The following is an 11207-nucleotide window of genomic DNA, read 5'->3' on the forward strand; positions in this document are numbered from 1 at the left end:
GAGGCCCTTTTCTTTAAAAAATAATGTTAATTCCCAATGTACAGAGAAGATCTCTTCCCACTAAATTTACAGGGCAACATGCAGAACAAATGAATTGATGTTTTATGCATGTCATCAACGATGACCCTAGGTAGGAGCATCGTGAACAACTCTTTCATAGTCATTCCCGAGGCTCCCACAGTGCTGACTGAATCATTTCACATGGGAGGTTTGGACATAGATTTAGAATTTATGACAGACATTGCAGCGCCAGTATCTACTAGAAAATTGATTGACTCATCACTGACGAAGAGACAAACCATTGGCTCCTCACAGGGGCTTGAAAACATCTTTAAATGCTTTCCAAGAGTGTTAACTGTCACTACCTTGCGTCAGTCCATGTTTGGTAGGTTTGCTTCGACATGTTCTAGTGAAATGTCCCTCCGGTCCACAGATATAGCAGGTCAAGCTATTACCTTGTGGTGTCTGTTGTCCAGCCCGTCCTTCAGCACTGTCTCCCCTTCCCTGTCTCCCTCTACCTCTTCCTTTTCCTCGCTGTCCATCATTTTGAGGTCCTCCCTGAGCCTGCTGGCACTGTCCTTGATAGAAAGCCAGCTGTGCAGCTTGTAGTTTCACAACCTCCCTTTTTCATTCTCTGTTTCGTCTTATCTTCTTGAGACAGTTGCTGCCTCTCAGCGTGTTTACAGTGTTCAATGACCGTCTGTTGCTGGTCTGATGCCACTGTGTTGGCATAAAACGTTATCCAATCTATGCCTGTAGTCTTCCAGTGACCCTTTAGCTTTCTGCGTGCAACTATGGATGGCTGTCCAATCAGTTATGGGCGGGTAATGTTATTTTATGCAATCACACAGTCCAGCCAGCTGGGTCTGATAAAGTCTGTCGTCCGTCCAGTGAAACGGTAGTCATTGTAGGCGTGTGTAGAATGGGTTCCAGCTGTGCTGGGGCTGCCTCTGAGGGGTCTGTTGGTCCTGCAGTTGTATCAGGTCTTGTTCGGGGAGCTGCGGCGGGGGAGGTGCCTGAGCGGGCTGCTGTTGGACAACCAGGGCGGGTGCTGGTGGGTACAGGGGTATAATAGGGAGGTGTAAAGTCATTGTCATATATCATCCTAGTCTACTTGCCTTAGCTTTCTTGGTTTCTTCAAAGTCCTGTAACTTCTTTCTACATTCTGCCAATAAAGCTCCATTCAATGTGCCTTTTAAAGGGAAAATCTTCTACCTTGTGCCAGAGAGGTACCTGCTAGGGGTACCTGCTCCAGAATGTGCCTGCCCCACTTATCCACCATTACCTTTATTGGTCCTTTATCAGACAAGGCTCTCCCTTACTGCTCTTGGCTCCCATTGTGAAACCCCGTCCACACACACACACACACACACACACACACACACACACACACACACTTAGGAAACAAATACACAGAATGTGACTGGCAGAACAGGTGTTGTATGTGGAAGATGAAGGCTGCAGTAGATCTCAGATAGGGGGGAGTGAAGCCTAAGAGGGTTTTATAAAAAGCATCAACCAGTGGGTCTTGCGACGGGTATACAGAGATGACCAGTTTACAAAGGAGTATAGAGTGCAGTGATGTGTCCTATAAGGAGCATTGGTGGCAAATCTGATGGCAAAATGGTAAAGAACATCTAGCCGCTTGAGAGCACCCTTACCTGCCGATCTATAAATTATGTCTCCATAATCTAGCATTGGTAGGATGGTCATCTGAATTAGGGTTAGTTTGGCAGCTGGGGTGAAAGAGGAGTGATTACGATAGAGGAAACCTAGTCTAGATTTAACTTTAGCCTACAGCTTTGATATGTGCTGAGAGAAGGACAGTGCACCGTCTAGCCATACTCCCAAGTACTTGTATGAGGTGACTGCCTCAAGCTCTAAACCCTCAAAGGTACGATTCACACCTGTGGGGAGGGGGGCATTCTTCTTACCAAACCACATTACCTTTGTTTAGGAGGTGTTCAAAACAAGGTTAAGTGTAGAGAAAGCTTGATGGACACTAAGAAAGCTTTGTTGTAGAGCATATAACACAAAATCTATGGAGGGGCCAGCTGAGTCTAAGACTCTATCATCTGCATATAAATGGTCGAGAGAGCTTCCCACTGCCTGAGCTATGTTGTTAATATAAATTGAGAAGAGCGTGGGGCCTAGGATCGAGCCTTGGGGTAGTCCCTTGGTGACAGGCAGTTGCTGAGACAGCAGATTTTCTGAATTTATACACTGCACTCTTTGAGAGGTAGTTAGCAACCCAGCCTAAAGACCCCTCAGTCAATAAAAATATCAGCACAATATTGCTTATAATCAAGGGCAATGGTGACATCATTGACAACCTTTAAGATTGCAGTGACACATCCATAACCTGAGTGGAAACCAGATTGCATACCCGAGAGAATACTATAGACATCAAGAAAGCCAGTCAGTTGATTATTGACCGGTTTTTTCCAACACTTGTGATAAACAGGGCATTATAGAAATAGCCCTATAACAGTTAGGATCAGCTTGATCTCCCCCTTTAAATAAAGGACGAACCGTGGCTGCCTTCCAGGCAATGTGAACCTCCCCAGAAAGGAGAGACAGGTTAAAAATGTTGGAGATAGACTTGGCAACAATAGGGTCTAAACCATCTGACCCAGATGTTTTTTGGGGTTCAAGTTTAAGGAGCTCCTTTAGCACCTCAGACTCAGTTTTATTTTTTTTTATTTTACCTTTATTTTACTAGGCAAGTCAGTTAAGAACAAATTCTTATTTTCAATGACAGCCTAGGAACAGTGGGTTAACTGCCTGTTCAGGGGCAGAACGACAGCTCGGGGATTCGAGCTTGCAACCTTTCGGTTACTAGTCCAACACTCTAACCACTAGGCTACCCTGCCGCCCCAGCGACTGCCTGCAGGGAGAAACTTTGTAGCGGGGCAGGGGAAAAAGAGGGAAAAGCATCGTGGATAGTCGCATTAGAAGGGGTTGGAGATGAGGAAATGTTGGATGGGCAAAGAGGCATGGCTTTGTCAAATAGGAGTCCTGACTTAATGAAGTGGTGATTAAAGAGCTCAGCCATGTGCTTCTTGTCAGTAACAACCACATCATCAACATTAAAGGACATGGGCAGCTGTGAGGAGGAGGGTTTATTCTCCAGGTCTTTAACCGTTTTCCAGAACTTCTTTGGTTTAGACCCACAGAGAGAGAACTGCTCCTTAAAAAGTAACTAACTTTGGCCTTCCGGATAGCCTGAGGGCACTTATTTTTTATTTGCCTGAACGATAGCCAGTCAGCCTGAGTATGCGTGTGCTGAGCCTTTCGCCAAATGCAATTCTTTATGTGAAGTAACTCGAACCAGGGGCTGAACCTGTTTTTAATTCTCATTTTCTTTATTGGGGCGTGTTTGTTAACAATACCACTGAAAATATCAAAAAAGGTCCAAGCGTCTTCGACGGAGGGGGAACAAGCTGATTTTACAATTGGCCAGTTCATGAAAGAAGGCTTGCTCATTAACGTTTTTTAGCAAGCGTCTATGACAAATCAGGACAGGTCGTTTCAGTGACCAGCCATCACGAACACAGGCTATAAAACAGTGATCACTAAGATCATTACTGAAAACACCAGACTAATACCTATCAGGATTATTTGTGAGGATAACTTCAAGGAGAGTAGCTTTTTCTGAGTGTTTGGAGTCATACCTTGTGGGATTGGTAATAATATGAGAAAGATTTAGAGAGTCCCATTGCTTTAGGACTTGGTCAGGTGGTTTAAGCATGTCCCAGTTTAAGTCACCAAGCAGGACAAATTCAGACTTAGTGTAAGGGGCCAGGAGAGAGCTTAGGGCAGGTAGGGTACAGGCCGCGGCTGATGGAGGACGGTGGCACCCAGCAACAGTCAACAAAGAGCTATTTGAAAGTTGAATGCTTAAAACCAGCAAATCAAATTGTTTGGGGACAGACTTGGTGGAGACAACCGAGCACTGAAGGTGATCCTTGTAAAGATTGCCACTCCCCCAACTTTGGAAGATCTGTCTTGCCGAAAAAGGTTATAACCAGAAAGGTTAATATCAGTATTCAAAACACTCTTCCTTAACCACGTCTCAGTAATGACCAACACATCTGGATTGGAGCTGTCAACCCACACCTTCAATTGATCCATTTTAGGTAATAAGCTTCTAGTGTTAACATTCAGAAACCCAGGCTTTTACGAGTGCAGAAATCAGTGAAGCAGATATCAGAGCACAAGTCAGAATTGGGGCCAGGGTGTACATGAACATTTCCAGATATCAACATTATTACAATCAAGGCCCAGGATAGGACATGGAGAACTCTGCCGTGCTGATTTATGACATCTGAATGTGCATCAGATGGCAACAAGATCATATTGTACAGCAATTTAATCAGGTAACATGAATACAAAGCCGGCTTTGTATTCCATCCTTTGGCAGCAGTGTAAGGGATTTCCTCCTCTTCTTCCGAAGAGGAGAGGCGAGAAGGATCGGAGAACCAATATGCGGCGTGGTAAGTGTCCATGGTTCTTTTAATCTTTTAATAAGAAATACTTAACATGAACACAACTGAATACAAAAACAATAAACGTGGAACGAACTAAACCCAAAACAGTACCGTGTGGTGAAAAAACACAGACACGGAAACAAACACCCACAAACAAAGAGTGAAACCCAGGCTACCTAAGTATGATTCTCAATCAGAGACAACTAATGACACCTGCCTCTGATTGAGAACCATAATAGGCCGAAACATAGAAATCCCCAAATCATAGAAAAACAAACATAGACTGCCCACCCTAACTCACGCCCTGACCATACTAAATAATGACAAAACAAAGGAAATAAAGGTCAGAATGTGACACGCAGCCTGAACATTTTGGATACTGAAGTTGAAAATAGGCCTAATAATATGACTGAGTTTCCAGACCAGAGGCACAAATAAGCGATATTTACTACAAATAATACCAGATATGCCACATTGGTACACATTGTAGAAATTAGGACAGGGATTGGTGTGTTTTACTGAACCAAAACCAACTGGAAAATTTGCTTTATGATTCAAGTTACCCTTTGAAATGTCGAAATCCACAAATGTGTCAACGTTCAGTAAAAAAGCAGACTTGAAGCGAATATAAACATTTAGTTAAACCAATTTAATCAAAGAGCAGTTGAACAAGAGGTAGCAAAAAGTTTAGGGTTAATTCATTGATGTGGTCCGGCAGCCTGGGATTGGTACCAACAGCAAACAAACTTCCCCTAAAGTATCCTGGAGAGAAAGAGAGAGCATGTGGCAGTGGCGGGGGTCATTACAAGTATTTGAAAGGGACACAACATTGCTCAGGCAGTAGGAAGCTCTCTCATCCATTTATATGCAGATGATACAGTCTTATACTCAGCTGGCCCCTCCCCGGATTTTGTGTTAAACGATCGACAACAAAGCTTTCTAAGTGTCAGACAAGCTTTCTCTGCCCTTAACCTTGTTCGGAAAATCTCCAAAACAAAAGTAATGTGGTTTGGTAAGAAGAATGCCCCTCTCCCCACAGGTGTGATTCCTACCTCTGAGGGTTTAGAGCTTGAGGCAGTCACCTCATACAAGTACTTGGGAGAATGGCTAGACGGTGCACTGCCCTTCTCTCAGCACATATCAAAGCTGCAGGCTATGGTTAAATCTAGACTTGGTTTTCTCTATCGTAATCGCTCCTCTTTCACCCCAGCTGCCAAACTAACCCTGAATCAGATGACCATCCTACCTGTACACAGCCAATCTGTAAATAGCACACTGAACTACTTCATCCCCATATTATTACTTACCCTCTTGCTCTTTTGCACCCCAGTATCTCTACTTGCACATCATCATCCGCACATCTATCACTCCAGTGTTAATGCTAAATTGTAATTATTTTGCCTCTATGGCCTATTTATTGCCTACCTCCCTACTCTTCTACAATTGCACAAACTGTACATCGATTTTTCATTTATTGTTCTATTATGTTACTGACTGTACGTTTGTTTCTGTGTAACTCTGTATTGTTGTTTTTGTCGCACTGCTTTGCTTTATCTTGGCCAGGTCGCAGTTGTAAATGAGCACTTGTTCTCAACTGGCCTACCTGGTTAAATAAAGGTTAAATAAAAAATATAGGACACATCACTGCACTCTATACTCTAAACTGGTCATCTCTGTATACCCCTCGTAAGACCCACCGGTTGATGCTTATTTATAAAACCCTCTTAGGCCTTACTCTCCCCTATCTGAGATATCTACTGCAGCCCTCATCCTCCACATACAACACCCGTTCTGCCAGTCACATTCTGTTAAAGGTTCCCATAGCACACACATCCCCGGGTTGCTCCTCCTTTCAGTTCGCTGCAGCTATCAACTGGAACGAGCTGCAACAAACACTCAAACTGGACAGTTTTATCTCCATCTCTTCATTCAGAGACTCTTGGACACTCTTACTGACAGTTGTGGCTGCTTCATGTGATGTATTGTTGTCTATACCTTCTTTCCCTTTGTGCTGTTGTCTGTGCCCAACAATGTATGTACCATGTTTTGTGTTGCTACCATGTTGCGCTGCTCCCATGCTGTATTGTTGTCTTCGGTCTCTCTTTATGTAGTGTTGTGGTGTCTCTCTTGTCGTGACATGTGTTTGGTCCTATATTTTTATTTGAGTTGAAATGTTCAATCCCAGCCCGTCCCCGCAGGAGGCCTTTTGCCTTTTGGTAAGCCGTCATTGTATTTATTCTTAACTGACTTGCCTAGTTAAATAAAGGTACAAAATAAAAAATACAGTATTCTAACACATAGGTAACAAGTCAAGAGTAATCTATAGGTAATACCACACAACATGAGAAAGTGGCATCCATTGAAAGCATCATTCCAAACACGAAGTGTAAAGAAGGGGCATTCCTTGAAAGATGGGGAAGGAGAGGAGGGTTTCAGCTGAAGTGCAAGCAGTCTGATATGTTCTGTCCAATTGTCCCTCAAACAGGCCTGTAGGTGCCATCACTCAGCCTGCCTACCATCTGAGTGTGAACTGTGAGGATGGCAGAGCGAGCGAGACCAATAATCACTGTTGAGCATTCCACTTAAATTGTGTAATACTGTTCTAGAGTCAGATTGTCATAGCACGGTAGGGTACAGCAGGGTTAGAGAGATATGCAAAAGGTAGGGCTTCTAGATAGGGCTGAGTGACTGGACTGTGCGAATGGTCCTGTGAATGAGAGAGAGGGAGAGAAGTGTGGGGGAATCAGTAATGAAGTAATATCAGACTTTCTCTGTATCATTGATCATCAGCGGCCCTGAAAGGTATTGTCGTAGCAATTCATGTAGTATCCTCACCAGTATGGCTTTACTACATCTGCCTTTCATTTAGCAGAAAATGAGGTTTATGAATTATACCCACACCAATAAAAAGGATGATTTTAAACTTAATGTATTGACTGTTGTAACTGGATGAAGTTCATGATGATCATCTCAGATACACTACTGTGTCCCTTCTCCTGTGGGCACACACCACCTTTGTTAATTTGTTGTGGAATTTGTTCTATTGGCATGATAAGTTAGGCATTTTAGCTAACATTACTATTTTTATCTTCCTGTCACCGAAATGTCTAATAATATCTCTGTGCTGCTTACACTGCAGCTCAACTCAGACTGTACACACACCCGCTATGCATCGTGGATTTTATTGTGAAGAAACAGCAGGGAGCAGGTCCCGAACCATCGACCTTCTAGCCCGAAGTCCAGCGCACTATCGACTGTGCCGCAAAAGCATGCTCGTGCGGCAGAGTCGATTTCCGCGGTTATAAACCCAGGGTCGTTACACGACTCCCTCCTTTCAAAGAGCGCGTACTGGCGCTAGCTTGAGACTCTACGTTTTACAGGAACGCGCTCACCGGCCGAGCACGCGCACTGTCGTGGATGCAACGTCCGATCACTTCTGACACCAACGTAATGAAACAGCAGGGAGCAGGTAGCAAACCCTCGACCTTCGAGCCCGAAGTCCAGCGCGCTATCGACTGTGCCGCAAAAGCATGCTCGTGCGGCAGAGTCGATTTCTGTGCTTATAAACCCAGGGTCGTTACATAATGTTAGGCTGCGTGTACTTCCAGGTATGAACAAAAATTAAATAAAAACATTTAAATCAATTTTATCTTTATTTGTTATCTGTTACTAGATTTGGAAACCATTAAACGAGAAAACGAGTTGATGCCAAACTTTTGTTTTGGTTTTCAAAGAGAAATGATAAAATCAGTAATTTCCTCTTGTTTGGCCTTGCCGAGATGAAAAATGGGTTGTTGTTCAAACCCATAAAAGACACACCCTCGTCCACTTACCCTCGCCTTATGCACTTCGGGGAATCCCCGTCACCATCTTGGCGGGCGGTTCAAATGATTAGCCAAGCAAGGGAAGTTTGCAACGTAAGCCCCCCAGCCCTCGTTTTTAGTAGACTTTGCGAGTGTACAATTATGTTCACTTCGGGGCCTGAAACTCCCCGTAATTCAATTTGCGACGATTGTACATCCACTAAGAAAAGTCCGTCAAAAATTAAAACCTCAACGTCAATATGGAGTCAACATATGTAAAGTAAAAACGAATGTAAATTAGTTAGAAATTGTGCTGCTAATGCACAGGACGTCACAAACACGTCTCGTAAAAGTAATGATGTTTTTGTTTGGTTATCTTTTGGAAATTGTAGAAATAAAACATTTTCCTTCTCCAGAAGTTCCAGCTAGGCATTCTAACATTATTTAGCTAATTCATTTATTAGCTATCATACAGTATGCGTATATTAATAATTATATATTTCATGTAAGTAGATATGCAATCATAATTGACTGTAGCGCATATAAAGCACCCACAAGATACCGGTAGCTGAAAACAAGTTACGAATTTCCGGGTAAGGACGGTCCATTTAAAAAATCATTCCTTTCTCGCCCCTTGCCCTGCAGCCATCAGAAGTGTCCTTTCTAGCCCTAACAGGTTAATTTGATGGCTGAGGGGATATGGTGTGTCTTAAGTGTTTGGACTGCACCCATGAACATTCCATAAGCACAGGAACCAGTTTCGCCTGAGGAAAAGTAAAAGTGTTTCGGTCACACTTCTTGTCCTCGGATGATGGTGGTTTAGATAGTTGTTTTTTATGACTGTCATACATTGATGCAGATATAAATCAGCTATTTTTTTTATCAGCTACGGACTTTCCTGGGTAAATATAAATACAAAATTAAATTAAAAATGAATACAAATCTGAAGTGGAAGAACATTAAAGGTAAGGGGCTCTATTTTATCAAACCTAACGCAATGGTAAATCTTAGCGCAGCTGCTCTTGTCATTGTCTCGAAGCCTACCGTCCCACTCGCGTTAGTAGTTCTGAACGAGTAAGTGTAGGCTATATAGAAATACTGACGCTCAAATTGAAAATCATTAACCGAAATAATGAGGATTTCGATCCGTCTAATTGGGGTGTACATTACATCTCACATACCTGAACCGAAACCGGTGTTGTGCCGAAACCCCCCTTTCGCGTGAACGCTCACCACACTCAAATCTTCATTGCTGCGACTTGCTTACTATTTGAGATTTCTGCTCTTCACTACCGTTGTCAGTTTAGCCTACATTTCACTGATTTTAGTAGCAGAAACCATTTTCTCTTTGTCCTTCAAGGCAGCTGTCAATGTTCATGTCAGGCTACTTTTCATTTTTTTTTTTTTATGGCGGGTTGATCGCGGGGGAGGCACTAGTAATGTCTGCAGTTTTCGGTTTGGCTATTTGTGTTTTTATTGGTCAAAAATAAGAATTTCGGCAGGCAAGAAAATGGCCTTTCCGACACCCCTAACCCCCCCCCCCTTCAAATAGTCAAATACTTTTTGTGCACACAATCAAATACTTTCTATAGAACATACTTCACGGATAGGCAACCAAAATTAATAATTAATGTATGTGTGTTATATTAAACAGAGGAAGGAGTAAAATGTAGGCAAGCAATAAACATTTCAGAACAACTACTTGTCGAATAAGATATGGGAGATTACGAATTTTGGCAAAGAGATTTATTTATAGACTAATAAATGGCCAGACGGAAGCCACTCCTGAGTGATTGGCAGTGATTACAGTTTAGCTTGGCACACCTGTATTTGGGGAGTTTCTCCCATTCTTCTCTGCAGATCCTCTCAAGCTCTGTCAGGTTGGTTGGGGAGCATCGCTGCACAGCTATTTTCCGGTCTCTCCAGAGATGTACGATCGGGTTCCAAGTCCGGGCTCAGGCTGGGCCACTCGAGGACATTCAGATACTTGTCCCAAAGCCACTCCTGCATTGTCTTGGCTGTGTGCTTAGAGTTGTTGTCCTGTTGGAAGGTGAAACTCCACCCCAGTCTGAGGTCCTCATCGCTCTGGAGCAAGTTTTCATTAAGGATCTCTGTACTTTGCTCCGTTCATCTTTCCCTCGATCCTGACTAGTCTCCCAGTCCCTGCCGCTAAAAAATCCCCTCAGGATGACGCTGCCACCACCATGCTTCACAGTAGGGATGATGCCAGATTTCCTCCAGACTTGACGCTTGGCATTCAGGCTAAAGAGTTCAATCTTGGTTTCACCAGACCAGAGAATTTTCAAGGGGGCTGTCATGTGTCTTTTACTGAGTAGTGGCTTCCGTCTGGCCTCTCTACCATAAGGCCTGATTGGTGGAATGCTTCAAAGATGGTTGTCCTTCTGGAAGGTTCTTCCATCTCCAAAGAGGAACTCTGTCAGAAGAATGATGGAGGCCACTCTTTTTGCGGACCTTCAATGCTGCAGACATATTTTGGTACCCTTCCCCAGATCTGTGCCTCGACACAATCGTGTCTTGGAGATCTATGGACAATTTGTTTGACCTCATGGCTTGGTTTTTGCTCTGACGTGGACTGTCAGCTGTGGGACCTCATATAGACAGGTGTGTGCCTTTACATATCATATCAATTGAATTTACCACATGTGGACTCCAATTAGGCCTGGGCGATATGGCCAAAATCTCATATCCTGATATAGGTCATTTCATATCCCAATAACGATACATATTTTCTGTCACATTTTCTGTCAATTCAATGAATAAATAGTTTATATAAAATGACCAGATGTAAAGGCCTATTTCTTATTAAATTTTTAATTATACTCAACAAATAAAAGGTACTTAACTCATATTTTATTTATAACCTTTGTGAAACATGTAACAAAATATTAATGTA

This window comes from Oncorhynchus nerka, linkage group LG23 (genome assembly GCF_034236695.1).
Source record: "Oncorhynchus nerka isolate Pitt River linkage group LG23, Oner_Uvic_2.0, whole genome shotgun sequence".
Classification (NCBI taxonomy): domain Eukaryota; kingdom Metazoa; phylum Chordata; class Actinopteri; order Salmoniformes; family Salmonidae; genus Oncorhynchus; species Oncorhynchus nerka.